The sequence below is a fragment of the Crocodylus porosus genome, unplaced genomic scaffold, assembly GCF_001723895.1.
Source record: "Crocodylus porosus isolate Cpor-Errol unplaced genomic scaffold, CroPor_comp1, whole genome shotgun sequence".
Lineage (NCBI taxonomy): Eukaryota > Metazoa > Chordata > Crocodylia > Crocodylidae > Crocodylus > Crocodylus porosus.
In genome coordinates, this window is record NW_017728943.1 from 49,662,722 (window position 1) to 49,684,221 (window position 21,500).

General features: G+C 46.7%; 1 protein-coding gene and 1 long non-coding RNA gene across 28 annotated transcripts in view; one reads left to right on the forward strand and one right to left on the reverse strand.

Moving 5' to 3' along the window:
* The window catches only part of NRXN1 (neurexin 1), a 1,194,206-nt gene that overhangs the window by 966,037 nt on the left and 206,669 nt on the right, over positions 1-21,500 (forward strand). The window lies entirely within an intron of this gene.
* LOC109319618 overlaps positions 995-21,500 on the reverse strand; it is a 38,022-nt gene continuing 17,516 nt past the window's right edge. Inside the window, exons 2-3 of the long non-coding RNA XR_002103560.1 lie at positions 16,438-16,537; positions 995-1,510 (exon numbers count right to left, since the gene is read on the reverse strand). This is a non-coding gene — a long non-coding RNA (uncharacterized LOC109319618). The remainder of the gene's footprint in view (positions 1,511-16,437; positions 16,538-21,500) is intronic.

The window sequence follows — 21,500 nt, forward strand, 5'->3', positions numbered from 1 at the left end:
GACCAAAGCCAGTTGAATCCTTCCTTTCTTGTAGTACTGTATTTACTCAAATCCAAAACAAGGTTGTTTAACTCTAGTCAGCATGGGAAAAAAGCCTCATTCTTTTAGATTTGGGTACTGACCCGAGGAGGGCAGCAGCTCATCTTCAGCTTTGGCCCAGGGGCAAAGCTGGATCTGAGCCACCGACTGCTTCAGGTAGTGGTGGCTTATTGGGCAAGGGTGGGGCTTACAGCTGGGAAGTGCAGGGAGAGACTGTGCAGTGGTGGAGACGTACAGGATAAACCCATGGTGTGCGGCTTGGGGACACCCTGCTGCTTCCCCCTTCCCCACCCCTGCTGCTTGGCTTCTGCTCCAGTTCAGTCCCTTCCAGCCTCAAATCTGCTGAGCTCAGAGCTGCTGCTGCTGTTTCTGCCTGGCTGGGCTGGGGCGACCACTGCTGACTGCCCCAGAGCCAGAGCAGAACTGCTACAGAAAGGGAGATAGGACAGTGAGTAGGGAGGGGACAGGTGGCAGGGGTTAGGCACAGGGGGGCAAGGAGTGGGGGCAGGCAGCAGAGGGGAGCAGGGAGTGGGAGGTCAGGCATGGGGGGACGAGGTGGGGACAGGCATAGGTGAAGAAGGCAGACTGCAGGGGGAGCAGGCCGCAAGGGGTGGGGTGCAGACAGCAGGAATCAGGCACAGGCATGGGGGGGGCATGTTGCAGAGGGGCTGGCAACAGGAGTGCATAAAAGACAGGTGCAGGTGGCAGGGTTGAGGCGGGTGGCAGAGGGAGAGATGCAGGCATGGGGAGGTAAGGGGTAGGGAGGCAGGCAGGGGTATAGCCTCCTGCCCCACCCCCTTCCCCACCCACCACTGATGCTTTCCCCATCACAGCCAAGGGTGGATGAGTTTAAGATAACCTTCCACTAATTAGATTTTGGACATGGAAAATTATAACATATTTATAATTTTCCATGTCTACAATAGAATTATTGGGGGTGGGGGGTTGTCTTAAATCAGTTTCTCCTTGCATTTGGGTAAAGATTAAAATTTTGCTTCAAAATACTCAGAACTGGTCTGCTGAATAGTTCCAGTACTCTATGGTTTCACTGAACTGGTTAGTCTGTGAGGTGCAGCTCTTTCCTTACTTCTGCCTGACCTGAGACTCACACAGCTAACTACCTCTCTCTGCTTATGGCTTCACTAGATACTTGCATTTTTATATTTACGTCCAATATTCTATTACAATTAAGCGACTCAAATTGCGATTTTTCATGTGAGCTCAAGGTATCATTCAGTGGCAAATGCCCATATTCCGTTTCCTTGTATTTCTCAACAGTGAGGTATGCTGGAAACAGTTGCAAGGAAGGTGTAGTTCATTTTGCTGTCACCTAATTGCATGCACCTGCTGGTGTCAGCAGTAAAATGTGATGTCTCTGACATGATGGCAGCAGACAGGATGCTCAGAAGAGCTGCCTCCATCTTCTCTCCTAATAACCGTATTCTCTCCCTTTTTTTTTTCTTTTTTCTCCCTGCATGAATGAGAAGCACAGGCCTTTTTAGAAATGATAGGATTGGTTGGTTTTAACATTGAGTTCCTCTGTGTTTTATATTCTTTTTGAAAACAATGTTTTAATCATGCAGTTACCATGAGAAACTTCCGTTCTTCATTAATTCAAAATGAGCCTTAAAAGGCTGGGGGGGGGGGGGGCGAACTGGCATTGTTGAGATATTTTAGTCTCAGAAGAACATTAATTGCCTTTGTTTTGAAAATCTCCCCCTAGTGAACAGAAAGGTTATTGTACCTGCACTCTCTAGTCATAGGGTAGCAAAACTGATGCACTTTGACTAAACTGGGTTTAATTGTAAATAGCTCAAGTCAGAATCTTCAAAAGGACTGTTTATCTGTTTGAATGTGCTATTTGGTCAAAAATGAAAAGTGTTGTGGAAATGTGCTGCCTTTTGAGAAAATAAGGCAGAGCTGAAACATTTTTCTTTTCTTTTTTTAATAATTTTGAAAAAAATATACATTGTAAAAAAGTTGAAATCTGAACAAAACTTTTAATTTTGCATGCTGCTTTGGAAAATCTATTTGGAAAATCTACTTTCAAAAGTAATTAATTAAACTTACAAGCACAGGGTCCATTATAGGTCAGTGGGGCTTAACGGTCTTAAGCATCACATCCAGAGGACCACTTAGGCCAGACTGTGGCCCATTGTTTTAGCAGCAGGGGGATGCTCTCTGCTGGCACTTTCCCCATATTGCTTCAGGTACAAACACTGGCTGTGGGTACTTTGCTTGTGCTGCTAGAGAGACAAGTGACAGTTGGGGGGAGGGGGAGGTGACTGCTTCCCCACCCTCCTCTGACCTGGGGTGGGTCATTTTGGTCCTCAGTCAGAAAAGGTTGCCTACACCAGACTTTACCACATAGTGGTAGGTCTATAAACCTTAAACTGTAAGCACTTGCCTGGAATCTAAAAGCCAAAGTCAGGCTTATGGGCATCCTATGTTGTGCATGGAGATGAGTAGAAGTTCCTCAGAAGGACAGTCAAAAAATCTTGCATGTTGAGTGGGGAACCACCTAGAACTAAGTAACAGGAGTACTACATACAGAATAATGTTGAACTCCCACCCACCTCTAGGGTTTAGTTGTCTGAATCAGGGCTACAAGGAAGGTGCTTCCTTGCACCCAAAGTCCAGAGCCCAGGGCTTTCTCCTGAAACTGGCTTTTCAGAGGCAGGAGCAGAGTTCACACTCTTCAAAACATCTCTGGCCATGGGGATGTCACTATGTACCTTTTCCACAATGTATTGTTCACGGGGGGTGCAGTGGCATGGATGCACACCCTTCCAGTTGACCACACCTCAAGAGCAGCAGCTGGTGATTATTTTTTTTAAGTCTCCCAAGCGAGTAATGATTCTCCCCCTCCCTTACCCTCCATGCTCAGTGGCATGTTCCCTCCCCTCCGCTTCCCTCTCCCCACCTTTCACCCACTGCTGTCTCCAGCTGTCATGGGGGTAGGGAGAGCTCCAGAGCAGCTCCTTCTCCTGCATTCCACATGGAGCAAGCTCAGCCAGGGACATTGGCAGCACCAGGCAGCTTCCTTCTCCCTGCCCAGTCCCCCTGGGTATTCCCTGCCAGTCCAGAAGCAGGCACAGAGGAAGGGAACCCACCTGCTGCTGCTGTTTCTAGTCAAGCTTAGCTCTAGCTGCAGTGAGGCAGGATTAGCCCTGGAGCACCCCACCCTCTGCCTTCCCCTGTGATCCTGGGTTAGCTGAGGGCAGTGGAAGCAGCAGGCAGAGGGAAAGGAGTAGAGGAGGGAACATGCCACTGGGCATGGAGAAAAATGAAGGGAGAGATTTTTGACTGCTTGAGGGACTTAAAGTCCCTGCTGCTGCTCTTACAGCATTGTCTGCCTGCCCTTGCGTGAGGGAGTGGGCAGGTGCAGGGAGCAGGGTTGCAAGGAGTGCAGCCCCCCTTGCAGTGAAGATCACTGCTCCTGCACACTCCACCCCCCTTTCCAAGATCTGGAATCTCTCAATGATCTTGATGGCTTGAGCACTTGGTTGATTTTTCTCCTCAGAGATGAGAGTATCCTGTCTGCTGGGGAGTAATTTGGAGTAGATATACTTTCCACCCAACCTGCTGAAGTTGAGCCATGATATAGAAACGGGTATAGCATTCATGGGTTTAGGCACAGAGACTGTGATTCTGTAGCCGAGTGCTTAGGACGCTCCTCTGGGAGACAGTTTATGAGAGTGACATTAAAGAGTAATTGGCTAGAAACCTGAAAACATCCCGGGAACAGGGAACCCAGAACACCCATCTCATATATTCATAGAAGTAGGGTCAGAAGGGACCTGTAGATCTTCAAGTCTGACCCCCTGCCCTGGGGAGGAGAGAATACTGGGCTCATATGACCCCAGCCAGGTAACTGTCAAACTCCTCTTAAATACCCCCAAGGTAGGAGCCAACACCACTTCCCTTGGAAGTTGGTTCCAGATCCTAGCTGTGAAATAGTATTTTCTAGTGTCCAGCCTGAACCTACTCTCAAACAACTTATGGCCGTTATTCATTGTTTCAGCTGAAAAGCCCCATAATTGTGCTGCAGAGTCATGCTTCCTCTTGCATTTTCTCTTCCTGAGCATGGGAATCTTGCATTCTTTTCTGTGGAGTGGCACATTTACATCAAGGAAATGATGGAAGCATGGCCCCAGAGAGGGTGAAGGAGACAGGGGTGTTAAGCTGCAGCTGCCATTGCATGGACTCTTGTACCCTGGATGCTCCTGCTGCTGCCGCTGGTTTCTTGGGAGCTGCTGCTTTTATACACTCTCTAAAACTGCACCCAGGACTAGTGTCCCACTTGCCCTGCCCTAGTTACACTACTGCCATTACTACCTGCTCTGGTGGCCCTATTTTATAAATAGTCAATCTAAGAGTCTATTTTTTGATAGCCATGAGGTTGAGCGTGAGACATCCTGTCAGCACACCTACTAGCCGAGGCCCTTCTCCGATGCTGTACCTTGTTTCTGGATTCCAACAGGACTTGGGGTTTAGCAACCCAGCTCTAAAGACAGTTCTGGAATTTGCACCATTACAAACTGCAGAGAGCATGACAACTTACATGAGCAACTGGTGCCTCCTGAATCTGGAGGGGCACCCCACCAATGGCAGCAGCTCCATGCTCAGTGGCATGTTCCCTCCCCTCCGCTTCCCTCTCCCCACCTTTCACCTGCTACTGTCTCCAGCTGTCATGGGGGTAGGGAGAGCTCCAGAGCAGCTCCTTCTCCTGCATTCCACATGGAGCAAGCTCAGCCAGGGACATTGGCAGCACCAGGCAGCTTCCTTCTCCCTGCCCAGTCCCCCTGGGTATTCCCTGCCAGTCCAGAAGCATCAGTGTTGGCTGTCAGGGGGGCACTTACATATTATCAAGAGGGGCCTCCTAAATTTAGATGCTTATGTGGTTGGGTAGCTGCTGAGTTGGAGTTTTTTTATCTCAGGTTTGACTTTAGGCACCTAAAATCTACTTAAGTATCATTTTGGGGGCCAAAATCATTTCTGATCTAGCCTGACATTACATATTTAAATATTTTCGCACCATTCTCTGTGGGAAATGAATTAGGCTACAGAGATTGTAAGCCTGGAACAGTTTATTTGGGGAAGCCAGTTTAAAGCAATGCAGTAGAGCCGTGCTAATATGCACTAAATGAGGTGGTGAGGGTACAAGTAGCTGAACTGTGCAAATTAGCAACTTACAACTTACATGCAGTAGAAAAGCAGAGAAGTCATCACAACATGCACTTGTATTTTGTTTGGACGATGCTGTTATTATTGTGTTAATTATTGAGGATATTTACCATATTTACTTGATTAGAAAATTAAGTTTTCCCCCCATTTAACATAGAGGAAAAAGCCCCATGCCACACAGTTGAGCATGGGCTGGGGGAGGCAGCTGCTGTGGCTCCCTGAGGTTGGGGCTGAAGCTGGGGCTGAAGTTGCAGCTCCCACTTACCTTCCCCTGCTGTCTCTGCCTGCCCTCCCACTTGCCACTCCTTCCCTGCAGCTGCCAGTCTCTTTCTCCCCCCCTCCCCCCCCGCACCACTTTCCCTCTCTTTCCCTCTCTGCTGCACTCCTCCTTACCTTTGGTCTGTACTAGCAGGTTCTGTCCCTGCTGTAGCCTGGCCCCATAGCAGCAGTAGTGCGGAGATAGCGGGCTAGAGCCATGCTCCATGCCCCAGACTGCATCAGAGATGAAACCTGCCTGCACAGCACAAAGCTACTATTAGCAGGTGCATGGGCAGGCGGCTGCAGGTAACCAGTGATATGGAAGGGGGAGGAGGGAAAAGGGGAATTGGAAAAGTCTGAAGCTGCAGTGTGTGGGGCAACTGAATAGGGGGTATTTGGGGGAGAAAGAGCAGCAGAGGTCAAGATGCCTGCCTCTCTTACTGCCTGCCCCACTGCCTCCACACTGCCTGCTCCTTCCACCTGCCCCCAATATCCCCTACTGCCTGTCCCATTACTGCCCTCCCCACCTGCCCTACTACGTTCCCTTTCCCAGCCCCATCACTGCCCCCCTTATCACCTCTTACCCCACCAGACCACCTGCAGTGGGGGGCAGGTTATGGAATTTAAGCCTATTTTCCAATAATTAGATTTAGTTTGTGGAAAATTATAATACATTTTCCATGTATAGAACCTAATTATCGTGGGGGTCATCTTACATTCAGGGTCATCTGGTATTTGTGAATACAGTAGTAACTTCCCTTTCACATACAATCTGCCTGCAACTCTGGTCTAAAATAATCTTGGTCTTATAATCTTCAGAGTATATTGCAAAATTCACCTTTGAAAAGAAGGACTACTGTAAGTACAGGAATTATTGACAGAGGCAGGGCGCTTGATTCCTTGTCCGGCTCACTGCTGGTGAGTTCCTTTGAATTGTACTGCTGCTGTCAAGGTATTATTTGTGACATATCTTTAAATCATGTCAAATATTCCTCAAATGCCTTCTGAGGCATTTTTTTATCTGCATGAATACATAGGAGGTGTCTCAAACATATGACTCTCAGAGCCACTGGAAGTTGCGGGGTATGGCGAGAGGGAGCAGCCTGTCACAGGTTCCAGGGCCTATAGGCCCTGGTGGGCATAGTGATTGGTAGCAGGGCTGTGAATTACGGTTGATAAAGTCCTTGGTATCCTTTGACCACTTTGTGCACTGCTGTGGTCTTACCTCTCCTTTCTCTGCCCTCACTGCCACCCTGTGCTGGATGAGACACCACCTCCACCATTGCCATGTGCCCTGTGCCAGAGCTACTGCCACAGGTCCTACATGCCGAGTGACCTCTGCTGCTGCCATGTGCCCCAGGCTGGATTCAGTCCACAAGGCATCCTATGGTCCAGATCCAGCCTCAGACGCTGAGTTTGACACCCCTGCTCTATAATTTGTAAGATTAACAATGATGACCTCTGCTTTTTAAATCTTTGCTCAGCTGAGAGAAGAGGCAGACAATTTGAGGAGTGGGTTTTTAAGTGAGCAGATCAGTAAGGTGTGCAATGTCAGATCTCTGCTGATTCTCTCCACTTTTTCCACAAAACAAATTTGTACTGTAGTAAAACTGAGAGGATCAGCCCGTTTTCTTCATTAATCAATCACATATCCCAGTGGAGAAAAAATAGCATGCAAGCATTTATTTGTAACTTCCCAAATGAATATTAAGATTGAAGGTTGTTGGAAATATTATGGTTGCATGTTAGAACAATTGAATATTGTGTGGTTTTTCTTTTTAGATCCTGTTTCTAGTAACACAGCATTTTTAACTAGAATTACTGAAAGTTACAACAAGGAGCACATAATGCTCTCCTCTTGTAATCTTTTGTCTCTTCTGTTAGAGCCAATTTTGACATATTTAAAATATGAATGAGAGAAGAATGCATCCCAACTTTCTGCATCTTTATGTTCTGTATTTTATGCTGCTCCCTAAAGCCTTACACATGCTTGGAAGATTATAGAGAAGGCTCTTATATAAAACAACACACTTTAGATTTCATTTATTCCCTGACACAGCAGGGGGATTTGTGTCTGCAGTTAATTGTGACCTGTGCTTATAGCTGTAGAATAAAATAAGGTTCTGAGGTATGAATTTTATCTTCATGTACTTACAGATATGCATTATTGACTTACAGAGGAGAGAAGGAGAAAGAAAGAGGAGTTAGGACTGGAGGCATTTACTGCCCCACATTTATGAGTTGCAGGAAGACAGGTGACACTGTACTGAGATCTAATCAAAAATGTGATTGTAGCTGCAGTTTCTTCTATATATTTTTCCCTTCCATCTAAATGCATGGCCACCCCATCTCTAAAAATAACATTTCAGGGAGGGAGGGGAGGTGACAGGAGTGCTTACAGACGTTATGTGAACCTGACCAATCAATATACATATATTGCTATTGATATACACTTTGCATCTGCTTAATTGCCTTTGAAAGAAGGCTTGGGCTAGTTCGGGCTTTTACTGCATTAAAACCACCCAAAACAACACTCTCATTTTGAGTTTTTCATAGGTATTCTGGCCTATACTTTACAGACTAGAAGCAACTTCAGTTTATCAAGCTGTACTTTTTCTCTGTCCGAGAGAGAGACATATCTGATTCTTATTCCCATAAGATGTAAATAGTCCATGTTTTGTGGTATGTTTTCACAACATGTGTATGAGGTATTTTTACAATGCCTATAGGAGATATTGCTTTTTTATTTATTGTAGTTATATAATGATTTATGTGTGCAATTTAAATGCTGCCTTTCCCAAGGGCTCAGAGTGGGTTATAGTTAGAGAACAGTTACTATTCTGTTTCTGAGCTGGGGAGTTGGGGCACGGAGAAAAGAGGGGTCAGTTCTGGCACCCTTTTAGTTCAATATCTTCATCAGTGACCTGGAAGATGAAATACAGTGCCCACTCAGATGACAGCAAGCTGGGGGGGAGTAGTAGATGCACAGAAGGGTAGAGCTAGGATTCAGAGAGACCGTGACAGATTGGAGGATTGGATCAAAATAAATCTCATGAGGTTCAATAAGGAGAAGTGCAAAGTCCTGCACTTAGGACAGAACAATCCCATGCACTGCTACAGGCTACAGACCAATTAGATGAGCAGGAGCTCTGCAGAAAAGGATGTGGAGGTTGCAGTGTACAGTAAGCTGAATATGAGGTTATGCCAGGAGTGGGTGAGGCCATTCTGTACAGCCCACAGGGGCCCCAAGAAATTTTTTAAAAATGAATATTAATTTGCCTCTGGCTCCAGTCAAAAGTGACAGGAGCCAGGGGCATTAGGACCCAGTGGAAGCCAGGCCCCTGGAAGAGCAGGGCCTGCGCCCCCAACCAGGGACCATTTGGCTGTTCCTGCCAATGCTGGAGCAGGAAGCTCAGGTAAGAGCGGGTCAGGAGCATGTTGGTCCCCGCCTGGCCACGGGGCTGGGGTGGGGGGCTGGGAGCGAGGGGGCGCGAGGGAGCCAACGGTGGAACAGGAAGCTCCAGCTTCAGCCCCAACCTCAGAGTGGGGTGGCTCCCTGCTGGGGCAGCTCGGCCCAACTCTATGGAGCCCATCCTGCTCTGGGCCCCATTGGCACAGGCCCCAGGGCACTGCCTGGCTGTCATTGGCTCCCAACCCCCCTGTCCAGCCCCGGGGCAGCACTGGGCCACCTGGGCCTTCTGGGGTCAGCATGACCCAGTGGGGACGTGGCCTGGGGTGTGGGGAGGTGGTGGGAAACTTCCATCCTGCGCCTGAGACTTGGGGCAGCAGCAGCCTGCCTGCCTTCCATGGGAGGCTACGGTGGGTGGGTGCTGCTGCCCCAGGGGGAAGGCCTGCCCCCCCACCCCACGGGGGCCCAGAAGCAGCTCACTTCCTGGCCCCAGGATGGGTGGGAAGGTTGTGCCAGGAGCAGGCACGGACCTGCGGCTGCTTTTCTGCTTCAGAAGTTCTTGTGGCCATGAGGAGCCCAGGGGCCTTGGGGAAGCTCCTGGCCAGCCCCAGGGGCAGCATGGGTCACCTCCTGAGGCTGCTGGGGGTGTCATGACCTGGCAGGGTCCTGCCCACCACCTGCCTGCTGCATTCACTCACTCACCCACCCACCCACCAGCCGAGCGTCTGAACCCCGCCGCATGGTCTCTTCCTTGCTGTGCCCCTTGCTGAGGCCCCCACGGGTACATGTTGTTCTTGGGGGATAGGAGCGTGGGCCTGAGACCCCTGCGGGCAGCCTTGTCACCACAGATGGCCACACAGGGTGGACAGGAGCTTTCAGAGGAAAAAAGCAGTCATGGCTCTGATCCGGCTTCTGGCTCAGCCTCCCACCCATCCTGGTGCTGGGGGTGGGGCGGGCAATCTGCTGCCAGGCCGCTGGGCCCCTGTGGGGAAGGGGGGACTATGCCTCCCCCCCAGGGTGGTGGCAGCTGCTGGGGACCCCTGTGGGTGGGGGCAGCCAGGCTCTTGCTGTCCCAAACCTCAAGCACTTCTGTACTGCATCCCTGGGCTTCCCGTGTCCTGGGCCAGGTGCCGTCACCAGTGGCCTCAGGTGGCTCCCTGCACTGCCCCCAGGGCCAGACAGGACCTTCCGCAGGGCCCCTAGCCTCCTGGAAGCTGCAGGAGCATCTAAAGCAGAAAAACAGTCGCTGCTCTGCTCTGGCTCCCGGCACAGCCTCCCTGCCTGTCCCAGGGGCATGATGATGTCAGTCCGCTGGGCCTCTGCAGGGTTTGGGGAGGCTGGGCCATTCCCCCAGGGTGGAGGCAACCCCCAGGCTGCCTGTGGGGGTGGGGCAGCCAAACCTTTGCTACCCCAAGCCTCAGGTGCGTGATGCAAGTCCCCATGTCCCAGGCCACATCTCCACCAACTTGTGCCACCCCCAGTGGCTCCAGCAACCCCCTACACTGCCCCCTAAGCCTGACAGGCCCTTCCCTGGCAGCTCTCAGCCTCCTAGCGGCAGCAGAAGCTGCCAGAGCACAAACTCAGGCATATGGCTTGGGGCATCAAGTGCCTGACTGGCTCTCCCTTGCAACCTTTCCTGCAAACCCCACAGCCACACCCTCCTCCAGAAACAATCACATATCCCACAAATACCACACATACATACACATATCTGCAGCTCCCCACAAACCCCACATCTACCCACCCACCCATACCCCCCAACACTGCTGCACACGCCACGCACTATACAAGAGTAAGACTACATTTTGAGCTATTATGTAATCACTTCTATATATAAAGCACAAACACACAGGTATCATGACAAAAATATATTTTTTAATTGAATTAAAATATAATATTATGGGTATTTGATTTTTAGTACATAGCTTGTTTTTTTTCCTGGTTCTGAGATAGCAAAAACCCTCTTCTCTGAAGGAGTACTTCTAGGGGCAAGGGGAGGGACTTCCAGTGGCAAGGGTCAGAGGTCAGGAGTGGGACTGACAGTCCCAAGATGGTGACCAGGGGCAGTGCACCTGTCAAGGGGCGGGGTTACCCATGCGGTCCTTGACAGCTTGGCAAAACTTGTTAAGCGGCCCTCTGCCCAAAATAATTGCCTGCCTCTGGCTTATGCCCTTGTTGTGAAGAAGGTAAATGGCATATTGGGCTGTATTAGTAGAAGCATGGCCATCAGATCGAGGGAAGTGACTATTCCCCTCTATTTGGCACTGGTGAGGCCATATCTGAAGTACTGGGTCTAGTTTTGGGCCCTCCACTACAGAAAGGATACAGACAAGTTGGAGAGTCCAGCAGAGGGCAACAAAAATGGTTAGGAGGCTGGGGCAGATGGAGAGGCTGAAGGAACTGAACTTACTCAGTTTGAAGAGAAGACTGAAAGGGGATAGCAGCCTTCAACTACTTGAAGGGTGGTTCCAAAGAGGGTGGAGCTAAACTGTTCTCAGTTATGACAGGTGACAGAACAAGGAGCAATGGTTTCAAGTTGCTGCAAGGGAAATTTTAGGTTAGATATTAGGAAGAACTTTTTCACTAGGAGAGCAGTAAAGCACTGGAACAAGTTACCTAGAGAGGTGGTAGAATCTCTGTCCTTGGAGGTTTTTAAGACCTGGCTAGACAAAGTATTGGCTGGATGATCTAGTTGGGGATGGTCCTGCTTTGAGTGGTGGGTTGGACTAAATGACCTCCTGAGTTCCCTTCCAACCCTAACTTTCTATGATTCTATAAGTAACCTGCCAACGATTGCCCAGAAAGCTTGTGGTAGCCCAGGGAATTGAAATTAGGTCTCCCAAATCTGTGATTTACACTCTAACCCTATGCCAACCTTCTTCCCTGGGGTCCTCTCCAGCCAGAGCAGTGGGGGGAGCAATGGCCAGGTGAGAGCCTGGGGCCTAAAAATTAACCCCTTTCAAGCTACCGGTTGGACAGTGCTCTATGCCAATTCAATAATGCTGTGGGTGCAGAGGTGTAACAAGTTCTTGATACATAGCATCAATATGCCCTTAATTTTTGTCAGAGTTTATTTGATTTAATAATGCATATTAATGAATGCTCTTGTTGGATGTGGACAGCAGCATGGCAGAAGACTGAGAAAGTTCTTCCAAATGCACAAAAGCATTTGATATTTTCTCTGAGTCTGCAAAATCAGGGACATGTGCAAAACCAGTGAGTGGAGGCCTCTCATGTTTTGTCTTCCTCTACAAAGCTAATGGATTCCAAAGAATTATACTCCAAATCCATCTGGAGTAACTTTTTTTCTGTATGACTGGGACCTGGGAGGCAAAAATAGCCTGCTTCAAGTTGTCTGTGAAAATTAAACCATTAAATTAAATATGGGATTTGGATTTGTGCCACATTACAGAGGGATTAAATGAAATCTGCGGCAGCAGGAAAATGGAGCTATTTTTAAATCTTTTTCTCAAGAATTAGGAGTAGCTACAAAGCTTAGGGAGTCATTGGAGTCTGCATGCTCCATCACCTTTGGGGTGATTCTTTACTGACAACAGAACTTGGAAGCCTTTGAGTTTCAATGACATTTTCTGTTTGGGCCTGACTATGAGTCTATTCATACTTCCTTTACCCTCACATATGCTTCTGCTGTAATGTCACCCATCTATAAGGTGAGGCTTTGAGGCTAATGTTACAGAGGGAACATTTGTCTATACTTGTGTGCAGCCTTTGTAGAATTTTCTGGAATTTTGTCCCCAAATTGTGACCATATCTCTGATAATTCGTTCTGTTCCACAGAGAGCAGATAAAACCACATGCATGGATTTTCCTCTTTAAAGAGCAATAGCCCTTATAGAATAGCTATATGATGCACAAAGCTCTTTCTACCTTTTTTGGAACCTTGCTGTCCCCTGCCCACAGTCTGCTTATATCAGGGAAAAGAAAATCCTGTAAGAGGATTCTTTTTCATTGTTAGGGAGAGGAGAAAAGAAAAGGTGTTCTTCATGAGATAGGGAAGTAGATCCTCTCATCACCCTTTCAAATCAGAGCTAAGCATGATCAACCTTTAATCATAGCCTTCATAATTCTTTTCTGGGAAGGTCATGGACTGCAGTGACTCTGAAACAGTTTGCACTGAGGCTGCCTCAAGCTTCTCTGGTTGTACAAACCCATGTGGCATCCTTTATCAGGCACCATTTACCTTGCTGCAGTTATATGCCAACGTCAAAGGGTGGGTTTCTGAAGCATTAAAACAATTCCACTTGTAGCAGTGGTTTGGGGTGAGGGTGGAAGGGGAGGATGACTTTGAATTTTCATTACCCTCCAGTGAAGTAGAACTGAAGGACTAAGATACTGTAGTTGTTTTTCACTGTGTATTGAGGTGAGAAACACCTTAATACTCAGTGAGAAACAACTATATTAGTCTGTCAGTACAACAGACGCGACTTAATCATTCTTGTAGCTGACAGAAAAAGGCAAGATACAGCCCTGCCAGGTAGGGCAACAGAATTCTCAGGGCCCTGACAGACAGTCACTTAAAGACATGATGGGATCCCCAGCCCCAACAGTTATCTCCTGCATTGCATTGCAGGAAGTATGATGGTGGGAGTGGGAATCAGAGCCCAATTACGCCATATTGCCAGTGCTGTGGGAGCCAGGGATCATGATCCTGGGCTCCCTGAGCACTAGCAAGTTGAGTGTTTGATAATCAGTTTATTGTTGCCTGGCTCAGGGGACCCATGTGGTCACTGGAGCCCCCGCTTTGGTCCCTGGGTTGGCTGGCAGCGATTACTCTGGGGCCAGGGCTAATTCAGATGGGGTTTGTGCCCAGTGTCAACCCAGTCTGGTGTTAGCTGGCTGGGACCACTCTAGGGGTGAAACCCTGGGGTGGCTCTGGCATGGCATGCCACATATTCAAGGTATGGTGCTATACAGACCAGCCAAAAATATATTACACATGTCTCCAGTAGTATCTTTATGGCTGGTTTGTGATTTTATGGTACTATAAATTCTATGAATGTGTGGCCAGTTGCTATATTTCTGGCATGATTAACTCTGTGCCAGAAACATAAGATGTGCCAGGAGTCTTACGGTTGTGTTCATAGCTGATCAGTTCCAGCAACCAATAACACTAGCCCTTCTTTCAAAGGGTCTCTTAAAGACACTGTGAGATACAAAACTGGGTTTACCACAGTCTCAGTAACAGACATCCATTCATGAATGCTCTTTCCCTGCTTTTCATTTTTGAAGCTGAAAGCTGTTTGAGGGGGATGGAAATGCACGTATTATCTGTTACAATTCCTGATCGGTAGGGGTTACATCTCTAAAGCAGTTAAGTGGTAGGTGGCAGATGGGTGGAAAGGAGAGGGTATCTAAAACTGCCTTCCTATCAATGTTTTTGACCTTGGGAAGGGATCTTTCTAAAAAAAAAAAAAAACCCAGATATTTTCTGCCAATAAAGATTCACTTCCATGGTAATATATATAAAAAGGTCAGATGTATCTTTTTTCCTTCCTATAATTTGTTTCCATCAAAATTCTAAACCCTCAGTTTTGATCATTGCCATCAAGAAACTTGTGTGTTATATTTTGACTGATATGAAATTGACCATGTTAAACTTGTCATCATCTTAACTAGAGATATTTGGGCTTGGTTTTTCCCATGATGGTTGTGCTAGTGAATGCCGTCTTGCACATTTTTGTCACGTATCAATAGAAATTTACAGCTTAAGAAAGGTAAAAAAAAATCAATGGTTTTTCATGACTGTGAAGCTTTATGATTTGGTTCACTGGGTTAGTTAGAACTATTCGTTGAAGCTATTCTGATGGTTGCAAGACAGCATAAAACAGACTCTCACAGCAAACATTATTCTTGTTGAATTGTTCCTTTCAAGTCTATGTAATATGAAATGATTTTGGAAGGGTGAATAACCATCTAATACACATCTTTCCATTCTCTCTTCCCATTTGTGTCTGTTACCTTGCACTTTTTTATTTGTTCTTGTGGTATATGAATCAAAGCAAATAATTGCCAACGCTAATATTTCTAGAAGGATTGCTTAAGGAAACAAAAAAGAGTTGTTACTTGTTGTGGTATTTCTGTTTCCTCATGTTGCCATATCTATTAGAGAGAGAGCATGTACAGGAGAAGAGTGTGATAGAACGAGCAAACTATAACTTGCATTTTCATACATACTAAAATTTAGCAAGTTCATTGTGACTGCACAGTGTGGAAGGTGTTGTATTCATGCTGCATATTATTATTGTCCTTCTTTATTAAGATTTGGAACATAAAAGCATCCTGACTTTAGCAGTTAATGATTTGGTATTCTGAGTCTGCTTTTATTGTCTTGTCAGGTAAAAAACCATGATGGATAGATTTAAAATGCTAAGGGCAGGGTCCAAAAAAGTACTCAGGAGCCTGAAGTGCAGCTTACATGGAATTTAGGCTTCTAAGGGTATGTCTATATGATGTTAAATTTATTGTCCTTGGCAGGAGCTGCCATAAGTGTGCTACATTGTTCCAAGCAACCTGCCTCCTGTACCAGAAGTAATATAGCCACCTCTTGCACAGTGCATGTGGTAGTGCCAGGTAGTTTGCCCATGGGATTTCAGCTACATTGCTTCCATCTTAGGATGCAGGCTATATATAACTGCACACACATTCCCGTGTGCCCATGCATCTGCATACCCATCACTGTCACCTTGAAACTGTCATAGTTACTCAGAGGATTACTTCAGTTTCCTCTCTCTCCTCCCCGCCCTTCCCAATTCCCCCACCTGTTTGCCCAGGCCTTTCACTTGTCACTGTATTTGTCATCACCATCATTGTTGCCATCCTCATTGCTCTCTTCAGAGTGCACACCTCTGAAAAGTCTGCCAGTCCCCTGTCTTTCATATTATGTCCTCCGTCTCTTTTCCATTGTCTTCTACCATCTTCCTGTAGTACCAGTACATCTCACTCAGTCCCATTTTTAATACAGTCCTCAACTGAGAGGTTTGTGTGTCTGTTTATGAGCAAGCTCCTGGTCTTCCACAGGGCATTCCTGAAGCAGGAGATGAATTGGTCAAAGTGGGCCATCTAAATGTATTCAGTGTAGTGGCTCACCATGACTTGGAAAAAATGTTGACACTGAGAAGCATTGAGCACAGTGGGCACTACTGTATGTCTTATTCAGATGAGCTGTACTAATCTATCCTTGTGGTAAGTTTCCATCAGTATGTGTTTATAGTTATGCTCAATATTGTCTGCATTTAATCAGCTTCACTGCTGGTTTCCATGACTGAACATGTGCTTCTTTTGGTAGCAATTTAATGATAGTCAATGAACTTTATGAGGTTTTGTCATATGCAAATGTAAAACGAGGAACTTTTGTCTCTGTGCGGATTAAGGAGGTAAAAACTTGTTGAATATTGAAATAAACAAAGCATTCTAGCCCCGCACCCTCTCTTGTGGACCTACCAGCTCCCTTCAATCCTGTCAAGACCCCCTCCCCTGCCCCAAGACTTGTCAGGACTTCTGATGCTCTCTGCCTCTCCCCTTACCTCAAGTTACTTGCTCAGGTTTGCCCCCATGGCTCCTGGAAGTGGGGAATGCACGTACACCTCTCAGAAGCAGTGAACTGCTACACATGTCTACCCCAATCTAGGTTTAAACAGATTAAAGTAAGCCAGGTGCAGTTAAAGTTATTTTCATGCTTAGGTGCTTTGCCAGTAAAAATTACATACCTAAGTTTTGCTACTTTCAAGGGGCATTGTTGAATGGATCCTGAGTTTTTCTTTTTTCCTTCATGTGCTCTTTTTCTCAAATACAAAGAAGATGATGGAGTGGGCTCTCAATTGTGTCAGCCTGTGTCACAGGCAGAGAGTATTAGTGACAGGTAGAACTAATGAAACTTAATCACTACCAGTGTAACTAATTACAGACCAAATGTTCTGAAGAAGACTACTTTCCCTCTAGAAGAAAACAGTTCAACTGTATCCCTTCCTCTGCACCTTAGGGAAAAAATGTGTTTAGAAAATATTCTATTCTTCACTTTGGCTAGATAAAACTAAAATAAAACATCCCCATTTAGCCTTAATATGTGCCTGTGTAGGTCCCTTCCAGTCCAATGAACTTCAGCTTGGAATTAGTCCAAACATGCTGCTTTTCTCCCTTACTCTTTTTCCCAGTTCTCCTCTGCAGAACTTTGTATAGTCCTCATCAATTTCCATAGTGTAACCAAATACATCATCAATCCACCATGTAGGAGGTGCAGGTCTTGTTCCTAAGCAACCAAATCCCCCACCCCAGCCTGGCCTGACCTGCCCAAGGGCCCCTAGATAGGGGGTGCTAGAGATGAGAAGCCTCTGTCTGGCTGAGGCTTTTGCCTGGTCACTCTGTGGCTGTTCCCAGCCTCCTTGCCTGGAGAGTGGGAATCCAGGTAAGGACCCTACTGGGCTGGGGGCAAGGGACTCCTGCTATAGTAAAAGGATTAGGAGTGCAGGGAGTCGAGTGCTTTGGGGCTGGGCTGGGCTAATCCCTCACACTGCAGGAGCACAGGAGCTATGTACTATGGGGCTGGGTGGGGGTGGCCCCACATGCTGCACTACATGTGGCAAGGGACCCGGGTGAGAGCTTTGTGTTTTGGGGCAAGGCTAGGCTGGCCCGGCACACTGCAGGAGCACAGGAGCTGTGCACTGTAAGGCTGGGTCAGGCTGGTCCTACTTGCTGCCACTATATGAAGCCAGGGACTCAGGTGGGAGCTGTATCTATGGGGCTGGATGGGGCTGATCCCCCATGCTGCCACCACTTGTGGCCAGGGATTGGGGAGGGAGCTCATGGAACTGCATGTTATGAGGATAGTGGGGCTGACTCCACATGCTGTCACTGCATGTGGCCTGGGATTGGGGTAGGAGTGTGGGGAGCTGTGTACTGTGGGATCAGGAGGGGCTGGCCCTGCTCACTGCCACCATATGCAGCTCTAGGAACGTGCACACTCCAGGGATTCTGAGGACCTATACTCCTCCACTCCCTGTCATACCCAGGCCCCCTCCCACACTCCTACACCCCCCACCAGACCCACATATCCCACACCCTTTTACACCCAACCCTTCATCCTCCCCCACACACCCCACCCAGCATACCCACACCCCACACACACATGCTCCATCACACACACCTGCTCCCCAGCCACCCCCCACATACATCCCCTTGCTGCCCCACACAATATGCAAAAGTAAGAATGTATTTTGAGTTATTATGCAATCACCTCTAGATGCACTATGCAAACGCATCAATCAGGACAAAAACGTATTTTGAAATAAAATTAAAATAAGTTGTAGTAGCTGCTTGATTTTTATGTGTGTGTGTGTGTGTGTGTGTGTGTGTGTATATATATGTATGTTAGTATATGATTTGGGTTTTTTCCCCCCAGTTTCAAGATGGCACCCTCTCTCCTCCAAAGCACTACTTCTGGGGCAAGAGGAGGGACTTCGGGTGGCAAAGATCAGGGGTTAGGGCAGGACTTCTGGTCTGAAGATGGTGACCAGGGGGTGGGGCCACCCTTGCAGCTCTCAACAGCTCACCAAAACTCATTAAGCTGCCCCTCCAGCTGAAATAATTGCCCACCAAGGCACTAGGGGGTGCTGTAGGGACCCAGGACAGCAGACATTTTCTGGGCTCAAGAGTGTTAGAAAAGGCTAAAGGTCTTTGCATACTCATAGCAGCCCTATCTAGGTTGCTAGGGATTGTTTTGCAGCTTGGAAGTGTGGGAGCAAAAAACAGGCTGACCATTTGTCATCTCTCTTCCAGTTACCCAATATGCCAAGGGTTGGTGTGGAATGACAGTCCAGGGCAGCATTTGTGGGAGTCCCAGGCCACACACGGTGGCAGCATGTGGAGTCAGCCCCACTGGCCTCATAAGGTGCAGTTCTGTGAGCTCCTGTCCCAATCCCTGGCCACATGTGGTGGTAGCATGGGGGACCAGCCCCATACAGCTCCCACCTGAGTCCCTGGCTTCATGTAGTGGCAACAAGTAGGACCAGCCTTACCCAGCCACAGCTCCTGTGTTCCTGCAGTGTGCCGGGCCAGCCTACCCTGGCCCCATAGCACACAGTTCTCATCCAGGTCCCTCACCCACAAATACCTGACCTAGAACTACTGACCTTTAGTCATACCTTTGACTACAGCAGAGACATTGCCTTAGTTTTGCATCTCTGTAGGGCTGTTAGGAATAGAAAACAGTAAATGTTTATTTTAGTTACTTAAGTTATTGGATCTCACTCTAAATACACAAAGAAAGCAGGCCTACTGTGCGAAAAGCTGCTGTTTATAGACTCCTTAAAATGTAAATCTACATTTTAAGAGTTTGGACAGTGCTTTAAATCAATTAATTGGTCTATGGAGAAGCAAGCTCAACCACAGAAGTTAAACTAGGAGTAAATTAAATTGTCTCTAATTAAGGTCACTTTTCCTTGATAACTAATTAATCAGAATCCCGTATTAGGGAGGGTTGGGTGTCTTTGTTAACTGCAGGTGGAGCCTTATTCTACTTTTGTGGTTAGACTAGGACCTTTAATATTCTGAGAGGAAGCATCAATCAGTGCAGAATGCAGTGCACTGAAGAAATCTTAAATCCAGACAACTTTAGTTATTAGTTAAAGCAGACACCTCCCCAGAACCTCTGCCAGCTTCCAAATGTAGTTGATACATTATGCTTTACAAGCAAACAAGAAAGTCTGATCTCTGCATTAATTTAATATTATGTTTATGTCTGTTGTGACAGCACTCAGAGGTCTTGATTTTATTTCATTCCATTGTATCGCTGCACCTTTAAGTAGGCATTAAGCAACATGACTAATGTCTATCACATTCGTTTCTTTCTGCTCTCCAAGTTGAAAATTATACGTATTGCAGTGTTTTGTTTTGATTGGTCTTTTTTGACAAAAAAATTGTATGTGCTGCTATATTTTTTATGCTGGAGAAGAAAGGTAGTGAAGTTGCATTGGCCCTTATTTCCTGGGGAAGTTTATGCACAGTTTCAGACTTTACTCAAGAAAGTTTAATGTCTTGCTCTTACATTACTCCTACTTTGCTCATCTGCTCCAACAGAGCTCTCTAGAGTTGTTGACCATGGTCTTATTTGTGGAGTTTTAAGCAGATATTTAGTGATATGTTTGGTTCCAGCCATAGAAGACCCTGAAGATAAGGATCAAGACTTTGTCCTTGAATAGCTAGTGCAGAAAGCAGAGCACAGTCTTGATGTATTTCTCAGCATGCGTCTCAGGAGAGGCACTGTAGCATTCTGTGCTAGTTAGTTTCCTAACGGCTGAATTTTCATGCAAGATACAGCACATCACTGTGACCTGGAGGAATGGTGATGAAAATGTTAACTTATGCTAGGTTTCCCCATCAGAATAGAACAATGTCCCCTAAGCAACCAAAGACAATATAAAGTGTTACTTGCAGATCCTGCTATGTGGGAACTGTGCGAAGGTTCTCTAGGGCATTGGGTCAGTGCTCTTACAGGTGCCATGCAGACATAGAAGTAGATGATGTCCTGGCCCCCAGACAAGTAGATTAGGGATGGGACACATCTTAAAAATTCCTCTTTCCCTATCTCACATTCTCCCTCATCTTGGAAAAAGTAGGTCTTGGCTTTATGGTAGAAATTAGTTTTTGAAGGAAGAAAGACTGGAAAGAGTTTGGGGACAGGGTTTCAGGTATCTGTCTTCCCAGTGAAATATTAAAAAAACCCAAAAAACAAAGAAAAGTTGATAATTGTATGCAACACAAAAGAGAATCCTTTTTTCATAAAGGAAGCAGGGTATATCACAAAGACAGAAAGTCTAGTAGCTTTGATTTTGGCACATTCTATGTTCTGGAGTTTGTAAAATTTCTTCACAGCAGAATGGGTGCTTTAACTGCCTAATAGTCTGCCAAATGTTAAGAGCAGAAACAGGAAACTGCTTATGGAGAGAGATTTCAACTACACATACTGTGGTGAAAAATCTGAGAGACCTTTTACCAATTGCACCAGCAAAGCAAAAGTGGCAAAAAGCCAAAACAGAACCTGTTACACTTTGGGTAAGAAGACATATGATTTTCTGCAGCTGAGCCATTGTTTCATGAGATTGTCTGAGTGACAGTATGGCTTAAAAAAATATGAAGTTAAGAGTATCTTTTTGTTTCCAGTTCCTAAAGTTATCTAATATGCTGTAGAAGATCAAGTGAATCATAGAAAATGACAGTTGGAAGGGACCTCACGAGGGCATCTAGTCCCCTGCTCAAAGCAGAACCATCCCCAACTCCATCATCCCAGCCAAGGCTTTGTCTAGCTGGGCCTTAAAACATCCAAGGATGGAGAGTTTAACACCTCTCTGGGTAACCTGTTTCAGTGTTTTACTACCCTCCTACTGAGCAAATTCTTCCTAATATCTAACCTCAATTTCCCTTGCTGCAACTCAAGACCGTTACTCCTTGTTCTGTCATCTGCCACCACTGAGAACAGTCTAGCTCCATCCTCTTTTGAACTCCACTTCAGGTAGATTTCATAGACATTAGGGCTGGAAGGGACCTTGGAAGATCATTGGGTCCAGCCCCCCGCCCGAAGGGAAAGAAGTCAGCT